The sequence below is a fragment of the Osmerus mordax genome, chromosome 23, assembly GCF_038355195.1.
Source record: "Osmerus mordax isolate fOsmMor3 chromosome 23, fOsmMor3.pri, whole genome shotgun sequence".
Lineage (NCBI taxonomy): Eukaryota > Metazoa > Chordata > Actinopteri > Osmeriformes > Osmeridae > Osmerus > Osmerus mordax.
In genome coordinates this window covers 10,792,285-10,808,730 of record NC_090072.1, presented here as the reverse complement: position 1 = coordinate 10,808,730, position 16,446 = coordinate 10,792,285, and the positions used below count along the sequence as shown (strand labels likewise).

The following is a 16,446-nucleotide window of genomic DNA, read 5'->3' as shown; positions in this document are numbered from 1 at the left end:
GGGGCGATGCGCGGAGCGGACGGAGCGAGCCCCTGTTCCGACTCCCTGTTGCAAAAATCCGTTTAATATGTTGTCCTCGCATGGAGGACATATCAGATATTAAACTGATAAGAACAGATACTACACTTGATCTTAGCCAAAAGGCCGAGAAGCGATGACCGCATTATCGGACGCCCCCGGCGCGCGGACCCTCCGTGCACCACCTGGGCCGCTCGGTCACCACACCGAGAACGGCCGAAACCACGGAAGCGGAGAGCCGAGGCCAAAAGCCGCAGGACAAGCAGGGACGGAAGCGGAGAGCCGAGGCCAAAAGCCGCAGGACAAGCAGGGACGGAAGCGGAGAGCCGAGGCCAAAAGCCGCAGGACAAGCAGGGACGGAAGCGGAGAGCCGAGGCCAAAAGCCGCAGGACAAGCAGGGACGGAAGCGGAGAGCCGAGGCCAAAAGCCGCAGGACAAGCAGGGACGGAAGCGGAGAGCCGAGGCCAAAAGCCGCAGGACAAGCAGGGACGGAAGCGGAGAGCCGAGGCCAAAAGCCGCAGGACAAGCAGGGACGGAAGCGGAGAGCCGAGGAAAAGGCAACAGAATTGAAACAGCTACAGAAGAAGCAAAGACAAAACCTGCCTTACCCGCAGGCACGCACCTAACCCCAAAGCCAACCTCACCCTGCTTTTGTCACACGTCCATCAGGCTCTGCCCTCCCTCGGGCAAAGCCTCCCAAAAATACCACGTTTCACTCGTCGGCGCTCCCCTCCACGGAAGTCTTTAGTAAAAGGCGAAAGGCTTGTGCGTGCTGAAGGGGAACCAGAGCGTCGATTTGAAACGACCCAAACGGCCTACCCCCAACCCCTCCGTTGGCCCTGACTCACCCGTCCGCGGGGGCGAACCGGGGAGAACCGGGGAGAACCGGGGCGAACCGCATCCTTCTCGGGAAAAAAAAGGCGCGGAAACGCCACGGGCCGCAGAGGGGCTCGGCCCGCCCGCTTGGCTTTTCCTTACGGCACTTTATCCATTTCATTGATCGCTTATTCTCCATTAAGATCCCTACACGTTTATCGTATGCGCCTTCCAGCCAATCGACTCTGTGTTGGTGTCGACTGACACGGCGATAAAAAACTCTTTCCGATTGCCTTCCAGTTTTTCACCTCGGCCCCGCTGAATGTCAGCCAGCTCTCTCTCTCTCTCTCTCACTCACTCACTCACTCACTCACTCACTCAGTCACTCAGTCACTCCCTTTTTTTTTTTTTTTTTTTTTTTTTTTTATATCTAAAAGGGCGGGAAAACGCCACCGGCCGACAGGGCTCCGCCCACACCCCCTTTTCACCCCGTTTTTTTGGTAGGGATCGCTTGTTCCGCTTTGTTGGGGGGCCCCCCCCTTTTGAGGGTTTTTTGACCCTCACCCCAAAAACCCTAGCCCTAACCTAAACCCCTCTCCCCCAAACCTCACTCATTCAGACATTCCCTCCTTCCCTCCCTCCTTCCTTCCTTCCTTCCTTCCTTCCTTCCTTCCTTCCTTCCCTCCCTCCCTCCCTCCCTCCCTCCCTCCCTCCCTCCCTCACTAGCTTTTCTCTTTGACACGCTTAGAAAGATTGCACCCTTCCCGGAGACGCTGCAATACCGGGGCGATGCGCGGAGCGGACGGAGCGAGCCCCTGTTCCGACTCCCTGTTGCAAAAATCCGTTTAATATGTTGTCCTCGCATGGAGGACATATCAGATATTAAACTGATAAGAACAGATACTACACTTGATCTTAGCCAAAAGGCCGAGAAGCGATGACCGCATTATCGGACGCCCCCGGCGCGCGGACCCTCCGTGCACCACCTGGGCCGCTCGGTCACCACACCGAGAACGGCCGAAACCACGGAAGCGGAGAGCCGAGGCCAAAAGCCGCAGGACAAGCAGGGACGGAAGCGGAGAGCCGAGGCCAAAAGCCGCAGGACAAGCAGGGACGGAAGCGGAGAGCCGAGGCCAAAAGCCGCAGGACAAGCAGGGACGGAAGCGGAGAGCCGAGGCCAAAAGCCGCAGGACAAGCAGGGACGGAAGCGGAGAGCCGAGGCCAAAAGCCGCAGGACAAGCAGGGACGGAAGCGGAGAGCCGAGGCCAAAAGCCGCAGGACAAGCAGGGACGGAAGCGGAGAGCCGAGGCCAAAAGCCGCAGGACAAGCAGGGACGGAAGCGGAGAGCCGAGGAAAAGGCAACAGAATTGAAACAGCTACAGAAGAAGCAAAGACAAAACCTGCCTTACCCGCAGGCACGCACCTAACCCCAAAGCCAACCTCACCCTGCTTTTGTCACACGTCCATCAGGCTCTGCCCTCCCTCGGGCAAAGCCTCCCAAAAATACCACGTTTCACTCGTCGGCGCTCCCCTCCACGGAAGTCTTTAGTAAAAGGCGAAAGGCTTGTGCGTGCTGAAGGGGAACCAGAGCGTCGATTTGAAACGACCCAAACGGCCTACCCCCAACCCCTCCGTTGGCCCTGACTCACCCGTCCGCGGGGGCGAACCGGGGAGAACCGGGGAGAACCGGGGCGAACCGCATCCTTCTCGGGAAAAAAAAGGCGCGGAAACGCCACGGGCCGCAGAGGGGCTCGGCCCGCCCGCTTGGCTTTTCCTTACGGCACTTTATCCATTTCATTGATCGCTTATTCTCCATTAAGATCCCTACACGTTTATCGTATGCGCCTTCCAGCCAATCGACTCTGTGTTGGTGTCGACTGACACGGCGATAAAAAACTCTTTCCGATTGCCTTCCAGTTTTTCACCTCGGCCCCGCTGAATGTCAGCCAGCTCTCTCTCTCTCTCTCTCACTCACTCACTCACTCACTCACTCACTCAGTCACTCAGTCACTCCCTTTTTTTTTTTTTTTTTTTTTTTTTTTTATATCTAAAAGGGCGGGAAAACGCCACCGGCCGACAGGGCTCCGCCCACACCCCCTTTTCACCCCGTTTTTTTGGTAGGGATCGCTTGTTCCGCTTTGTTGGGGGGCCCCCCCCTTTTGAGGGTTTTTTGACCCTCACCCCAAAAACCCTAGCCCTAACCTAAACCCCTCTCCCCCAAACCTCACTCATTCAGACATTCCCTCCTTCCCTCCCTCCTTCCTTCCTTCCTTCCTTCCTTCCTTCCTTCCTTCCTTCCCTCCCTCCCTCCCTCCCTCCCTCCCTCCCTCCCTCCCTCACTAGCTTTTCTCTTTGACACGCTTAGAAAGATTGCACCCTTCCCGGAGACGCTGCAATACCGGGGCGATGCGCGGAGCGGACGGAGCGAGCCCCTGTTCCGACTCCCTGTTGCAAAAATCCGTTTAATATGTTGTCCTCGCATGGAGGACATATCAGATATTAAACTGATAAGAACAGATACTACACTTGATCTTAGCCAAAAGGCCGAGAAGCGATGACCGCATTATCGGACGCCCCCGGCGCGCGGACCCTCCGTGCACCACCTGGGCCGCTCGGTCACCACACCGAGAACGGCCGAAACCACGGAAGCGGAGAGCCGAGGCCAAAAGCCGCAGGACAAGCAGGGACGGAAGCGGAGAGCCGAGGCCAAAAGCCGCAGGACAAGCAGGGACGGAAGCGGAGAGCCGAGGCCAAAAGCCGCAGGACAAGCAGGGACGGAAGCGGAGAGCCGAGGCCAAAAGCCGCAGGACAAGCAGGGACGGAAGCGGAGAGCCGAGGCCAAAAGCCGCAGGACAAGCAGGGACGGAAGCGGAGAGCCGAGGCCAAAAGCCGCAGGACAAGCAGGGACGGAAGCGGAGAGCCGAGGCCAAAAGCCGCAGGACAAGCAGGGACGGAAGCGGAGAGCCGAGGAAAAGGCAACAGAATTGAAACAGCTACAGAAGAAGCAAAGACAAAACCTGCCTTACCCGCAGGCACGCACCTAACCCCAAAGCCAACCTCACCCTGCTTTTGTCACACGTCCATCAGGCTCTGCCCTCCCTCGGGCAAAGCCTCCCAAAAATACCACGTTTCACTCGTCGGCGCTCCCCTCCACGGAAGTCTTTAGTAAAAGGCGAAAGGCTTGTGCGTGCTGAAGGGGAACCAGAGCGTCGATTTGAAACGACCCAAACGGCCTACCCCCAACCCCTCCGTTGGCCCTGACTCACCCGTCCGCGGGGGCGAACCGGGGAGAACCGGGGAGAACCGGGGCGAACCGCATCCTTCTCGGGAAAAAAAAGGCGCGGAAACGCCACGGGCCGCAGAGGGGCTCGGCCCGCCCGCTTGGCTTTTCCTTACGGCACTTTATCCATTTCATTGATCGCTTATTCTCCATTAAGATCCCTACACGTTTATCGTATGCGCCTTCCAGCCAATCGACTCTGTGTTGGTGTCGACTGACACGGCGATAAAAAACTCTTTCCGATTGCCTTCCAGTTTTTCACCTCGGCCCCGCTGAATGTCAGCCAGCTCTCTCTCTCTCTCTCACTCACTCACTCACTCACTCACTCACTCACTCAGTCACTCAGTCACTCCCTTTTTTTTTTTTTTTTTTTTTTTTTATATCTAAAAGGGCGGGAAAACGCCACCGGCCGACAGGGCTCCGCCCACACCCCCTTTTCACCCCGTTTTTTTGGTAGGGATCGCTTGTTCCGCTTTGTTGGGGGGCCCCCCCCTTTTGAGGGTTTTTTGACCCTCACCCCAAAAACCCTAGCCCTAACCTAAACCCCTCTCCCCCAAACCTCACTCATTCAGACATTCCCTCCTTCCCTCCCTCCTTCCTTCCTTCCTTCCTTCCTTCCTTCCTTCCTTCCTTCCCTCCCTCCCTCCCTCCCTCCCTCCCTCCCTCCCTCCCTCACTAGCTTTTCTCTTTGACACGCTTAGAAAGATTGCACCCTTCCCGGAGACGCTGCAATACCGGGGCGATGCGCGGAGCGGACGGAGCGAGCCCCTGTTCCGACTCCCTGTTGCAAAAATCCGTTTAATATGTTGTCCTCGCATGGAGGACATATCAGATATTAAACTGATAAGAACAGATACTACACTTGATCTTAGCCAAAAGGCCGAGAAGCGATGACCGCATTATCGGACGCCCCCGGCGCGCGGACCCTCCGTGCACCACCTGGGCCGCTCGGTCACCACACCGAGAACGGCCGAAACCACGGAAGCGGAGAGCCGAGGCCAAAAGCCGCAGGACAAGCAGGGACGGAAGCGGAGAGCCGAGGCCAAAAGCCGCAGGACAAGCAGGGACGGAAGCGGAGAGCCGAGGCCAAAAGCCGCAGGACAAGCAGGGACGGAAGCGGAGAGCCGAGGCCAAAAGCCGCAGGACAAGCAGGGACGGAAGCGGAGAGCCGAGGCCAAAAGCCGCAGGACAAGCAGGGACGGAAGCGGAGAGCCGAGGCCAAAAGCCGCAGGACAAGCAGGGACGGAAGCGGAGAGCCGAGGCCAAAAGCCGCAGGACAAGCAGGGACGGAAGCGGAGAGCCGAGGAAAAGGCAACAGAATTGAAACAGCTACAGAAGAAGCAAAGACAAAACCTGCCTTACCCGCAGGCACGCACCTAACCCCAAAGCCAACCTCACCCTGCTTTTGTCACACGTCCATCAGGCTCTGCCCTCCCTCGGGCAAAGCCTCCCAAAAATACCACGTTTCACTCGTCGGCGCTCCCCTCCACGGAAGTCTTTAGTAAAAGGCGAAAGGCTTGTGCGTGCTGAAGGGGAACCAGAGCGTCGATTTGAAACGACCCAAACGGCCTACCCCCAACCCCTCCGTTGGCCCTGACTCACCCGTCCGCGGGGGCGAACCGGGGAGAACCGGGGAGAACCGGGGCGAACCGCATCCTTCTCGGGAAAAAAAAGGCGCGGAAACGCCACGGGCCGCAGAGGGGCTCGGCCCGCCCGCTTGGCTTTTCCTTACGGCACTTTATCCATTTCATTGATCGCTTATTCTCCATTAAGATCCCTACACGTTTATCGTATGCGCCTTCCAGCCAATCGACTCTGTGTTGGTGTCGACTGACACGGCGATAAAAAACTCTTTCCGATTGCCTTCCAGTTTTTCACCTCGGCCCCGCTGAATGTCAGCCAGCTCTCTCTCTCTCTCTCTCACTCACTCACTCACTCACTCACTCACTCACTCAGTCACTCAGTCACTCCCTTTTTTTTTTTTTTTTTTTTTTTTTTTTATATCTAAAAGGGCGGGAAAACGCCACCGGCCGACAGGGCTCCGCCCACACCCCCTTTTCACCCCGTTTTTTTGGTAGGGATCGCTTGTTCCGCTTTGTTGGGGGGCCCCCCCCTTTTGAGGGTTTTTTGACCCTCACCCCAAAAACCCTAGCCCTAACCTAAACCCCTCTCCCCCAAACCTCACTCATTCAGACATTCCCTCCTTCCCTCCCTCCTTCCTTCCTTCCTTCCTTCCTTCCTTCCTTCCTTCCTTCCCTCCCTCCCTCCCTCCCTCCCTCCCTCCCTCCCTCCCTCACTAGCTTTTCTCTTTGACACGCTTAGAAAGATTGCACCCTTCCCGGAGACGCTGCAATACCGGGGCGATGCGCGGAGCGGACGGAGCGAGCCCCTGTTCCGACTCCCTGTTGCAAAAATCCGTTTAATATGTTGTCCTCGCATGGAGGACATATCAGATATTAAACTGATAAGAACAGATACTACACTTGATCTTAGCCAAAAGGCCGAGAAGCGATGACCGCATTATCGGACGCCCCCGGCGCGCGGACCCTCCGTGCACCACCTGGGCCGCTCGGTCACCACACCGAGAACGGCCGAAACCACGGAAGCGGAGAGCCGAGGCCAAAAGCCGCAGGACAAGCAGGGACGGAAGCGGAGAGCCGAGGCCAAAAGCCGCAGGACAAGCAGGGACGGAAGCGGAGAGCCGAGGCCAAAAGCCGCAGGACAAGCAGGGACGGAAGCGGAGAGCCGAGGCCAAAAGCCGCAGGACAAGCAGGGACGGAAGCGGAGAGCCGAGGCCAAAAGCCGCAGGACAAGCAGGGACGGAAGCGGAGAGCCGAGGCCAAAAGCCGCAGGACAAGCAGGGACGGAAGCGGAGAGCCGAGGCCAAAAGCCGCAGGACAAGCAGGGACGGAAGCGGAGAGCCGAGGAAAAGGCAACAGAATTGAAACAGCTACAGAAGAAGCAAAGACAAAACCTGCCTTACCCGCAGGCACGCACCTAACCCCAAAGCCAACCTCACCCTGCTTTTGTCACACGTCCATCAGGCTCTGCCCTCCCTCGGGCAAAGCCTCCCAAAAATACCACGTTTCACTCGTCGGCGCTCCCCTCCACGGAAGTCTTTAGTAAAAGGCGAAAGGCTTGTGCGTGCTGAAGGGGAACCAGAGCGTCGATTTGAAACGACCCAAACGGCCTACCCCCAACCCCTCCGTTGGCCCTGACTCACCCGTCCGCGGGGGCGAACCGGGGAGAACCGGGGAGAACCGGGGCGAACCGCATCCTTCTCGGGAAAAAAAAGGCGCGGAAACGCCACGGGCCGCAGAGGGGCTCGGCCCGCCCGCTTGGCTTTTCCTTACGGCACTTTATCCATTTCATTGATCGCTTATTCTCCATTAAGATCCCTACACGTTTATCGTATGCGCCTTCCAGCCAATCGACTCTGTGTTGGTGTCGACTGACACGGCGATAAAAAACTCTTTCCGATTGCCTTCCAGTTTTTCACCTCGGCCCCGCTGAATGTCAGCCAGCTCTCTCTCTCTCTCTCTCACTCACTCACTCACTCACTCACTCACTCACTCAGTCACTCAGTCACTCCCTTTTTTTTTTTTTTTTTTTTTTTTTTTTATATCTAAAAGGGCGGGAAAACGCCACCGGCCGACAGGGCTCCGCCCACACCCCCTTTTCACCCCGTTTTTTTGGTAGGGATCGCTTGTTCCGCTTTGTTGGGGGGCCCCCCCCTTTTGAGGGTTTTTTGACCCTCACCCCAAAAACCCTAGCCCTAACCTAAACCCCTCTCCCCCAAACCTCACTCATTCAGACATTCCCTCCTTCCCTCCCTCCTTCCTTCCTTCCTTCCTTCCTTCCTTCCCTCCCTCCCTCCCTCCCTCCCTCCCTCCCTCCCTCACTAGCTTTTCTCTTTGACACGCTTAGAAAGATTGCACCCTTCCCGGAGACGCTGCAATACCGGGGCGATGCGCGGAGCGGACGGAGCGAGCCCCTGTTCCGACTCCCTGTTGCAAAAATCCGTTTAATATGTTGTCCTCGCATGGAGGACATATCAGATATTAAACTGATAAGAACAGATACTACACTTGATCTTAGCCAAAAGGCCGAGAAGCGATGACCGCATTATCGGACGCCCCCGGCGCGCGGACCCTCCGTGCACCACCTGGGCCGCTCGGTCACCACACCGAGAACGGCCGAAACCACGGAAGCGGAAAGCCCAGGCCAAAAGCCGCAGGACAAGCAGGGACGGAAGCGGAAAGCCCAGGCCAAAAGCCGCAGGACAAGCAGGGACGGAAGCGGAAAGCCCAGGCCAAAAGGCAACAGAATTGAAACAGCTACAGAAGAAGCAAAGACAAAACCTGCCTTACCCGCAGGCACGCACCTAACCCCAAAGCCAACCTCACCCTGCTTTTGTCACACGTCCATCAGGCTCTGCCCTCCCTCGGGCAAAGCCTCCCAAAAATACCACGTTTCACTCGTCGGCGCTCCCCTCCACGGAAGTCTTTAGTAAAAGGCGAAAGGCTTGTGCGTGCTGAAGGGGAACCAGAGCGTCGATTTGAAACGACCCAAACGGCCTACCCCCAACCCCTCCGTTGGCCCTGACTCACCCGTCCGCGGGGGCGAACCGGGGAGAACCGGGGAGAACCGGGGCGAACCGCATCCTTCTCGGGAAAAAAAAGGCGCGGAAACGCCACGGGCCGCAGAGGGGCTCGGCCCGCCCGCTTGGCTTTTCCTTACGGCACTTTATCCATTTCATTGATCGCTTATTCTCCATTAAGATCCCTACACGTTTATCGTATGCGCCTTCCAGCCAATCGACTCTGTGTTGGTGTCGACTGACACGGCGATAAAAAACTCTTTCCGATTGCCTTCCAGTTTTTCACCTCGGCCCCGCTGAATGTCAGCCAGCTCTCTCTCTCTCTCTCTCACTCACTCACTCACTCACTCACTCACTCACTCAGTCACTCAGTCACTCCCTTTTTTTTTTTTTTTTTTATTTTTTTTTATATCTAAAAGGGCGGGAAAACGCCACCGGCCGACAGGGCTCCGCCCACACCCCCTTTTCACCCCGTTTTTTTGGTAGGGATCGCTTGTTCCGCTTTGTTGGGGGGCCCCCCCCTTTTGAGGGTTTTTTGACCCTCACCCCAAAAACCCTAGCCCTAACCTAAACCCCTCTCCCCCAAACCTCACTCATTCAGACATTCCCTCCTTCCCTCCCTCCTTCCTTCCTTCCTTCCTTCCTTCCTTCCTTCCCTCCCTCCCTCCCTCCCTCCCTCCCTCCCTCACTAGCTTTTCTCTTTGACACGCTTAGAAAGATTGCACCCTTCCCGGAGACGCTGCAATACCGGGGCGATGCGCGGAGCGGACGGAGCGAGCCCCTGTTCCGACTCCCTGTTGCAAAAATCCGTTTAATATGTTGTCCTCGCATGGAGGACATATCAGATATTAAACTGATAAGAACAGATACTACACTTGATCTTAGCCAAAAGGCCGAGAAGCGATGACCGCATTATCGGACGCCCCCGGCGCGCGGACCCTCCGTGCACCACCTGGGCCGCTCGGTCACCACACCGAGAACGGCCGAAACCACGGAAGCGGAAAGCCCAGGCCAAAAGCCGCAGGACAAGCAGGGACGGAAGCGGAAAGCCCAGGCCAAAAGCCGCAGGACAAGCAGGGACGGAAGCGGAAAGCCCAGGCCAAAAGGCAACAGAATTGAAACAGCTACAGAAGAAGCAAAGACAAAACCTGCCTTACCCGCAGGCACGCACCTAACCCCAAAGCCAACCTCACCCTGCTTTTGTCACACGTCCATCAGGCTCTGCCCTCCCTCGGGCAAAGCCTCCCAAAAATACCACGTTTCACTCGTCGGCGCTCCCCTCCACGGAAGTCTTTAGTAAAAGGCGAAAGGCTTGTGCGTGCTGAAGGGGAACCAGAGCGTCGATTTGAAACGACCCAAACGGCCTACCCCCAACCCCTCCGTTGGCCCTGACTCACCCGTCCGCGGGGGCGAACCGGGGAGAACCGGGGAGAACCGGGGCGAACCGCATCCTTCTCGGGAAAAAAAAGGCGCGGAAACGCCACGGGCCGCAGAGGGGCTCGGCCCGCCCGCTTGGCTTTTCCTTACGGCACTTTATCCATTTCATTGATCGCTTATTCTCCATTAAGATCCCTACACGTTTATCGTATGCGCCTTCCAGCCAATCGACTCTGTGTTGGTGTCGACTGACACGGCGATAAAAAACTCTTTCCGATTGCCTTCCAGTTTTTCACCTCGGCCCCGCTGAATGTCAGCCAGCTCTCTCTCTCTCTCTCTCACTCACTCACTCACTCACTCACTCACTCACTCAGTCACTCAGTCACTCCCTTTTTTTTTTTTTTTTTTTTTTTTTTTTATATCTAAAAGGGCGGGAAAACGCCACCGGCCGACAGGGCTCCGCCCACACCCCCTTTTCACCCCGTTTTTTTGGTAGGGATCGCTTGTTCCGCTTTGTTGGGGGGCCCCCCCCTTTTGAGGGTTTTTTGACCCTCACCCCAAAAACCCTAGCCCTAACCTAAACCCCTCTCCCCCAAACCTCACTCATTCAGACATTCCCTCCTTCCCTCCCTCCTTCCTTCCTTCCTTCCTTCCTTCCTTCCCTCCCTCCCTCCCTCCCTCCCTCCCTCCCTCCCTCACTAGCTTTTCTCTTTGACACGCTTAGAAAGATTGCACCCTTCCCGGAGACGCTGCAATACCGGGGCGATGCGCGGAGCGGACGGAGCGAGCCCCTGTTCCGACTCCCTGTTGCAAAAATCCGTTTAATATGTTGTCCTCGCATGGAGGACATATCAGATATTAAACTGATAAGAACAGATACTACACTTGATCTTAGCCAAAAGGCCGAGAAGCGATGACCGCATTATCGGACGCCCCCGGCGCGCGGACCCTCCGTGCACCACCTGGGCCGCTCGGTCACCACACCGAGAACGGCCGAAACCACGGAAGCGGAAAGCCCAGGCCAAAAGCCGCAGGACAAGCAGGGACGGAAGCGGAAAGCCCAGGCCAAAAGCCGCAGGACAAGCAGGGACGGAAGCGGAAAGCCCAGGCCAAAAGGCAACAGAATTGAAACAGCTACAGAAGAAGCAAAGACAAAACCTGCCTTACCCGCAGGCACGCACCTAACCCCAAAGCCAACCTCACCCTGCTTTTGTCACACGTCCATCAGGCTCTGCCCTCCCTCGGGCAAAGCCTCCCAAAAATACCACGTTTCACTCGTCGGCGCTCCCCTCCACGGAAGTCTTTAGTAAAAGGCGAAAGGCTTGTGCGTGCTGAAGGGGAACCAGAGCGTCGATTTGAAACGACCCAAACGGCCTACCCCCAACCCCTCCGTTGGCCCTGACTCACCCGTCCGCGGGGGCGAACCGGGGAGAACCGGGGAGAACCGGGGCGAACCGCATCCTTCTCGGGAAAAAAAAGGCGCGGAAACGCCACGGGCCGCAGAGGGGCTCGGCCCGCCCGCTTGGCTTTTCCTTACGGCACTTTATCCATTTCATTGATCGCTTATTCTCCATTAAGATCCCTACACGTTTATCGTATGCGCCTTCCAGCCAATCGACTCTGTGTTGGTGTCGACTGACACGGCGATAAAAAACTCTTTCCGATTGCCTTCCAGTTTTTCACCTCGGCCCCGCTGAATGTCAGCCAGCTCTCTCTCTCTCTCTCTCACTCACTCACTCACTCACTCACTCACTCACTCAGTCACTCAGTCACTCCCTTTTTTTTTTTTTTTTTTTTTTTTTTTTATATCTAAAAGGGCGGGAAAACGCCACCGGCCGACAGGGCTCCGCCCACACCCCCTTTTCACCCCGTTTTTTTGGTAGGGATCGCTTGTTCCGCTTTGTTGGGGGGCCCCCCCCTTTTGAGGGTTTTTTGACCCTCACCCCAAAAACCCTAGCCCTAACCTAAACCCCTCTCCCCCAAACCTCACTCATTCAGACATTCCCTCCTTCCCTCCCTCCTTCCTTCCTTCCTTCCTTCCTTCCTTCCCTCCCTCCCTCCCTCCCTCCCTCCCTCCCTCCCTCACTAGCTTTTCTCTTTGACACGCTTAGAAAGATTGCACCCTTCCCGGAGACGCTGCAATACCGGGGCGATGCGCGGAGCGGACGGAGCGAGCCCCTGTTCCGACTCCCTGTTGCAAAAATCCGTTTAATATGTTGTCCTCGCATGGAGGACATATCAGATATTAAACTGATAAGAACAGATTTTTTTTTCTTTTGAGAAAAATTTATTGGTTCTCACCGTTGACAGTTCATAAAAACAATTCGTTTTACATGTCTTTTCTTTTCTTAAAAGGTACATTAATTACAGGGCATAGGGGGCGCTAAAACACTGGTGTAATTACTTTAAAAGCACTGAATCGAAATCGTAGTTAAAAAGTGCCCGCTAAAACAACAAGGTGATCATGAATAAATACAGCAGTGTTAAAAAGCCATAAAAGAATGTACACTTGGTTAAGACATCTTTAAAGGAATGTTTTACAATGTGTCTTTAAAAATGTGACGTGTGTGTGTGACTATGTGTGTGTGTGTGCGTATGTGGCTATGTGTCTTGTGTGGCTATGTGAGTGTGTGTGTGTGAGTGCATTTAAAGGTTCTGTTCCTCAATTGTGCAGGACCGGGATGAGCTTGTCTGGCTTGCCTCTACCTGCCCCGCTGAACAAGCCACCGAGTCCTCCCCCTCCGGGGCCCAGCGGAGATCCTCGACCTGGGCAGCCATTCCGGCGCAGCCAGGCCGCTGCCGCCCGGACCACTTCACGTGGAGGGGGGCCCCTTCCGTATGGCGCGTGGGATGTACCACCCGAGGGTCTCTGCAGCCAGTTCCGCCGCTGCCTGGGTGGACATCTCCACGCGCTTCCCCGCCAGCAGGTTCCTGGAGGTCCAGAGGGCTTCTTTGAAGCATGTCAGGGTGAGCCAGAGTTGGCGGAATTGTCCAGATGTCATGGTCCTCTGGCTCACCCCGTAGAGCACCAGCTGTGCGTTTAGGACCTCCCCTGCCGGCAGGCACGGGGTTATCAGGGGCCCCGCCAGGATCCACAGGTCCCGGGCGGCACTGCACTCCCAGAGCAGGTGCCTCACGGTCTCCTCTCCGCCACAAGTCGGCCGCGGGCACCTGGATGTCGTCGCCAGCCTCCGGGAGTGCATGACGGCTCTGACCGGGAGGATCTCATGGGCCACCATCCAGGAGAGGTCTCGGTGCTTGTTCAGCAGGGCAGGGTGGCTCACGTTCCGCCAGACCGTGGCCGACTCACCCAGGGCGAGTCGGCGCACTCGGGTCACTTCCTCCCGTTCCTGCACAAGAGAGAGAACAGAGCGGTGTTTGGTTAAAACGGTGAGTGGTTCTTTCTCTAAAATGTGTGTCTTTAAAAACGTCTTAATAAAAAGGTAGGCCGGGGGGAGGTTAAAAGACACTGGCGTCCTCAGGTCTTTCGGGATCCACTGCAGGTGCCTGAGGTAGGACCCCATCCAGAATCTGGTCAGGGCCGCGGTCTTGTGGTTTCCGGATGGGGTCGTCGCCAGTGCCAGGTGGAGTGCGGTGTACCGGCTACCAAAGAACACTTTAAAATCCGGGAGTCCCTTCCCTCCGTTTCGTGGGGCTCTCTTCACTACATCTCTTTTCAGGCGCTCCCACTTGGACCCCCAGATGAAATAAAACACCATCCTGTCGAGGACTAAAAGAATGGGTTTGGGGGGGATAAAAACAGAACCGATCAATAAGAACAAGGGTAAAATCACTGCTTTGATGATTAAAACCTTGCCTTCAAATGTCAGTCGTCTGAGTCCCCAGAACGTCAGTCTCTGTCGGGTTTTTGTCAGTAAGCCCTCCCAGTTTCCGCTCCCTCCCCCCTCCCGGTCGAACTGTACCCCGAGGATGCGGAGGTCGGTCTGGGTCGTCGTCATGGGAAGCCTAGTCATGTCTGTCCCACCCCACGGTCCGAAAAGTCTCCCCTCTGTCTTGTCCCTGTTAAGCTTGGCACCCGAAGCGAGGCCAAACCAGTCAGTCCGGTCCAGGGTCCTGTCTACGGATAAAAGGTCAGTGCATAAGGCTTAAAAGGTGCATAAACTGATAAGAACAGATACTACACTTGATCTTAGCCAAAAGGCCGAGAAGCGATGACCGCATTATCGGACGCCCCCGGCGCGCGGACCCTCCGTGCACCACCTGGGCCGCTCGGTCACCACACCGAGAACGGCCGAAACCACGGAAGCGGAGAGCCGAGGCCAAAAGCCGCAGGACAAGCAGGGACGGAAGCGGAGAGCCGAGGCCAAAAGCCGCAGGACAAGCAGGGACGGAAGCGGAAAGCCCAGGCCAAAAGCCGCAGGACAAGCAGGGACGGAAGCGGAAAGCCCAGGCCAAAAGGCAACAGAATTGAAACAGCTACAGAAGAAGCAAAGACAAAACCTGCCTTACCCGCAGGCACGCACCTAACCCCAAAGCCAACCTCACCCTGCTTTTGTCACACGTCCATCAGGCTCTGCCCTCCCTCGGGCAAAGCCTCCCAAAAATACCACGTTTCACTCGTCGGCGCTCCCCTCCACGGAAGTCTTTAGTAAAAGGCGAAAGGCTTGTGCGTGCTGAAGGGGAACCAGAGCGTCGATTTGAAACGACCCAAACGGCCTACCCCCAACCCCTCCGTTGGCCCTGACTCACCCGTCCGCGGGGGCGAACCGGGGAGAACCGGGGAGAACCGGGGCGAACCGCATCCTTCTCGGGAAAAAAAAGGCGCGGAAACGCCACGGGCCGCAGAGGGGCTCGGCCCGCCCGCTTGGCTTTTCTCCATCTTCTGGGGCCATATGTAAGTTTTTCCTTCTAGTCTGGTTTGGTTGATTGATTTAATAGGGTGCATTTATTAATAACTTGGGCCTACCACCTCATACTCATACCCCACGCGTTTGCATGAACTGCTGATAGTGTGTGTGTGTGTACTGCATGTCTGTGTATTTATGTATGCATGGATATAATGTACTTTCTTTCTCTTTTCTTCCCTCTCCCTCCTCCCCCTCCCATTCCATGCTCACACATTCCTTTCTGTGCATAAGCACACACACATAATCTCAAGCTTTGCTCACACACATACTCTCTCACACACTCACACACACATTCTGTCTCCCTCTCTCTACTATTCTCTACTGGTCTGTTCCCCTCTCTCTCCTTCTCTAGGCACACACACATTTTAGGCTTCTCTGTGCATTAAGCACTCACACATAAAGACAAACCCCCCCCCCCTCCTTCCACAGGTTTTTCTGGACCCCCTCTCACTAATCCTAACCCATGCTTCTTCTTTTACAGATCTTCTCCTCTCACTTAGCTTATTCACCACCCTGAGTGTATACACATGCCTCACACACACGCGCGCCCTCCCCCTCTCTCTCTCTCTCTCTCCCTCTCTACTCTTTTCCCTAGACAATAATTCTGAATACCGCTGCTGGTGGGCTAACAGGAGGGCACCGGGGTGACCACCATCCTCCTTCTTTGGTGTAGCCTCGAGGTCCCCTGTTAGTCTGTAGCCTAGGATGGCCCTGGTTCCTGCTCATGTTTTATTTCCGTCACCTGACGATTCCTGGGAGAGGACGAAACCGGTCGTGGCCAGTTAGGACCCCGTATATCCCTGCTTAATTTCTGGCATGGGCCCGGCAGGAGGCACCGCCCAGGGAATGGAATCCTGCGTTTTTGACTACAACTTTTATTTGCTCTAACAGGAGCGCCTCTCTCTATATCTCTCTCACCCCACTCCCACCACTATTGTCTGCATGGCTTTATCTTCATCGCACTCATGTGCAGTGAGGACAGGGCTATGACACTCATGTATCTTGTTTATTAACCCCTTCCTTCCACAGCCCTGCATTTCCTTGGGGTCCTCCCCACATCTGCACCCGGGATTGGTATAGATTCTTAACTTTCCAGGTAGAACCTTTTTTAGCTTTTCAGATTAAGTTAGCTGCCCGGTCAAGGTAGGACACGCACTCACACACTCAGTTGCACCTCATATGTCCACACAGGCCCTTTATTTAATTTCTATCTATCCCTCCTGCGTTCCTCGGGTACTCCCCCTAGACGCCTGCATATTGCTCCCTTTCTTGCCCTCCTCCGCGTACCTCAACCCAACCGTCACCATCCCATAGGCTAACCTACTGTGATTTAATGTGGTGGAATAGCCCCCCTGTCACCTATCCTAACCCCAACCTGGGAGGGTCTACGCCTAAACTTAACCGTAAAGCTGACCTACTGTGACTTAATGGGCTAGGATAGCCCTCCTGTCACTTATCCTAACCCCAACCTGGGAGGGCCTACGCCT

General features: G+C 56.0%; 17 non-coding genes and 2 pseudogenes across 17 annotated transcripts in view; all 19 read right to left on the bottom strand.

The window, feature by feature from the left end:
- The window catches only part of LOC136968034 (U2 spliceosomal RNA), a 191-nt gene extending 35 nt beyond the window's left edge, over nt 1-156 (bottom strand). The window contains exon 1 of the small nuclear RNA XR_010879568.1: nt 1-156. This exon is cut by the window's left edge and continues 35 nt beyond it. This is a non-coding gene — a small nuclear RNA (U2 spliceosomal RNA).
- A 536-nt stretch (nt 157-692) lies between these two features.
- Nucleotides 693-810, bottom strand: LOC136932329 (U5 spliceosomal RNA). Its single transcript, XR_010874622.1, has one exon. It is a non-coding gene; the product is annotated as a U5 spliceosomal RNA (small nuclear RNA).
- Nucleotides 811-1,582: 772 nt separating this feature from the next.
- LOC136968032 (U2 spliceosomal RNA) lies at nt 1,583-1,773 on the bottom strand. Its single transcript, XR_010879566.1, has one exon. It is a non-coding gene; the product is annotated as a U2 spliceosomal RNA (small nuclear RNA).
- A 536-nt stretch (nt 1,774-2,309) lies between these two features.
- Nucleotides 2,310-2,427, bottom strand: LOC136932327 (U5 spliceosomal RNA). The gene has a single exon (XR_010874621.1). It is a non-coding gene; the product is annotated as a U5 spliceosomal RNA (small nuclear RNA).
- A 772-nt stretch (nt 2,428-3,199) lies between these two features.
- Nucleotides 3,200-3,390, bottom strand: LOC136968031 (U2 spliceosomal RNA). Its single transcript, XR_010879565.1, has one exon. It is a non-coding gene; the product is annotated as a U2 spliceosomal RNA (small nuclear RNA).
- A 536-nt stretch (nt 3,391-3,926) lies between these two features.
- LOC136932326 (U5 spliceosomal RNA) lies at nt 3,927-4,044 on the bottom strand. The gene has a single exon (XR_010874620.1). It is a non-coding gene; the product is annotated as a U5 spliceosomal RNA (small nuclear RNA).
- Nucleotides 4,045-4,815: 771 nt separating this feature from the next.
- On the bottom strand, nt 4,816-5,006 carry LOC136968030 (U2 spliceosomal RNA). The gene has a single exon (XR_010879564.1). It is a non-coding gene; the product is annotated as a U2 spliceosomal RNA (small nuclear RNA).
- Nucleotides 5,007-5,542: 536 nt separating this feature from the next.
- LOC136932325 (U5 spliceosomal RNA) lies at nt 5,543-5,660 on the bottom strand. Its single transcript, XR_010874619.1, has one exon. It is a non-coding gene; the product is annotated as a U5 spliceosomal RNA (small nuclear RNA).
- A 776-nt stretch (nt 5,661-6,436) lies between these two features.
- LOC136968029 (U2 spliceosomal RNA) lies at nt 6,437-6,627 on the bottom strand. Its single transcript, XR_010879563.1, has one exon. It is a non-coding gene; the product is annotated as a U2 spliceosomal RNA (small nuclear RNA).
- Nucleotides 6,628-7,163: 536 nt separating this feature from the next.
- Nucleotides 7,164-7,281, bottom strand: LOC136932324 (U5 spliceosomal RNA). Its single transcript, XR_010874618.1, has one exon. It is a non-coding gene; the product is annotated as a U5 spliceosomal RNA (small nuclear RNA).
- A 760-nt stretch (nt 7,282-8,041) lies between these two features.
- Nucleotides 8,042-8,232, bottom strand: LOC136968028 (U2 spliceosomal RNA). The gene has a single exon (XR_010879562.1). It is a non-coding gene; the product is annotated as a U2 spliceosomal RNA (small nuclear RNA).
- A 318-nt stretch (nt 8,233-8,550) lies between these two features.
- Nucleotides 8,551-8,668, bottom strand: LOC136932322 (U5 spliceosomal RNA). Its single transcript, XR_010874616.1, has one exon. It is a non-coding gene; the product is annotated as a U5 spliceosomal RNA (small nuclear RNA).
- Nucleotides 8,669-9,428: 760 nt separating this feature from the next.
- On the bottom strand, nt 9,429-9,619 carry LOC136968027 (U2 spliceosomal RNA). The gene has a single exon (XR_010879561.1). It is a non-coding gene; the product is annotated as a U2 spliceosomal RNA (small nuclear RNA).
- A 318-nt stretch (nt 9,620-9,937) lies between these two features.
- Nucleotides 9,938-10,055, bottom strand: LOC136932321 (U5 spliceosomal RNA). Its single transcript, XR_010874615.1, has one exon. It is a non-coding gene; the product is annotated as a U5 spliceosomal RNA (small nuclear RNA).
- Nucleotides 10,056-10,815: 760 nt separating this feature from the next.
- Nucleotides 10,816-11,006, bottom strand: LOC136968026 (U2 spliceosomal RNA). The gene has a single exon (XR_010879560.1). It is a non-coding gene; the product is annotated as a U2 spliceosomal RNA (small nuclear RNA).
- A 318-nt stretch (nt 11,007-11,324) lies between these two features.
- LOC136932320 (U5 spliceosomal RNA) lies at nt 11,325-11,442 on the bottom strand. The gene has a single exon (XR_010874614.1). It is a non-coding gene; the product is annotated as a U5 spliceosomal RNA (small nuclear RNA).
- A 760-nt stretch (nt 11,443-12,202) lies between these two features.
- LOC136932215 (U2 spliceosomal RNA) lies at nt 12,203-12,382 on the bottom strand (annotated as a pseudogene).
- Nucleotides 12,383-14,086: 1,704 nt separating this feature from the next.
- Nucleotides 14,087-14,265, bottom strand: LOC136932223 (U2 spliceosomal RNA; annotated as a pseudogene).
- Nucleotides 14,266-14,627: 362 nt separating this feature from the next.
- On the bottom strand, nt 14,628-14,745 carry LOC136932319 (U5 spliceosomal RNA). The gene has a single exon (XR_010874613.1). It is a non-coding gene; the product is annotated as a U5 spliceosomal RNA (small nuclear RNA).
- Between the last annotated feature and the right edge of the window lie 1,701 nt (nt 14,746-16,446).